Below are 1,214 nucleotides of genomic sequence, written 5' to 3'. Positions count from 1 at the left end.
ATAGCCTAACATATTACGGCAAGATTTCAAATAAACTCAGTAACTTTTTAAAAAAACAAAACATCAATATAGCCCCCCGTACCAACAACAAACTCAACAACATAATTCCCAATAACACCAACAATAATGAACCCCTCCTAAACAGCGGCATATACTGTCTGAGCGCCAACTCTGAAACCGCGCCGTATGAGGAAGTGGGGAGCGGGGAGGCGTGACTCAGTAAGTATAGTACAGTCTACCGGGTTCCACGCCGCATTCCTGCCGCGGTTTCAGAGCTGGTGCTGAGATAGTACCAGCTAAGTTGCAAAAATTGCACCAAAACTTACATAGGACAGACCCGGCGCAATTTTAAAATAAGATTTTGTGAACATACCTCCGATTTCATTTATAATAGAAACAGATCCAAATTCTCACAGCATCTCATAGATGAAAATCATGAACTAGCAAACATCAATGAAACTTTGAAAATACTAAAAATTACACATGACCCCACAATAGAAACCGCTGAACAATTCCACATCATAAAAGAATACAACTCAGGAAAACCCCTTCTAAATGAACAAATAGCTAACACAAACAATCCACTCTTCAATTTATTCAAATTATTCCCGCCCAAACAAACGCACACACAGGTCCCACCAATCCCCCCACCACTTCCGGTACTATATAACGTAACTTAAAATACTGTGAGCAAGTCCATCACTTTAGTATCAGCCTAGCATCAAGCACGAGCAGACCAACACATGTCAAACCGTAAATTAATTTTCTTTCGTAATAGCCATTACCCCAAGCAGTTTTAACCAAAATTAATACAATACCAGCTAAATTTTCAAATCAATTTATTAATATTTATTCACATTGTTACAGACACGCCAGGCTGTACTAAATTTATGGACCTGACAACCTCCATATTGTATCAGTAATATATCTATGATTTACATCAATTTCATCAACTACAATTGGATGAAACGTCTTAACAACACGCATTTTAACAAAATATAAACATGTTAGTGACAAAACGACACTGCGCTTTAGTTCAACGTCAAACATCAAGATCAACAGAAACTGCCCTATTCAACGAACTTTAAATCGGCAAATACAGCCAACATATGTTCAACGTGATTATAATCTTTCAAAGTGATTTTACAAAGTGTTCACATTTCAATGACTACGCTAATAGTGGTTACAATTCTTAAACAGTTTTATTTTCATAT

The 1,214-nt window shown here is 36.9% G+C and overlaps 1 long non-coding RNA gene across 1 annotated transcript; it reads left to right on the top strand.

Moving 5' to 3' along the window:
• The first annotated feature begins 670 nt into the window (after window positions 1–670).
• LOC138698890 (uncharacterized) lies at window positions 671–982 on the top strand. Its single transcript, XR_011331984.1, has 2 exons — window positions 671–753; window positions 868–982. It is a non-coding gene; the product is annotated as an uncharacterized lncRNA (long non-coding RNA).
• The last annotated feature ends 232 nt before the right edge of the window (window positions 983–1,214 follow it).

Source organism: Periplaneta americana, chromosome 4, assembly GCF_040183065.1.
Source record: "Periplaneta americana isolate PAMFEO1 chromosome 4, P.americana_PAMFEO1_priV1, whole genome shotgun sequence".
NCBI classification, from domain to species: Eukaryota; Metazoa; Arthropoda; class Insecta; order Blattodea; family Blattidae; genus Periplaneta; species Periplaneta americana.
The sequence above is the reverse complement of the archived record's forward strand: the minus strand, read 5'-3'. Positions and strand labels throughout refer to the sequence as shown.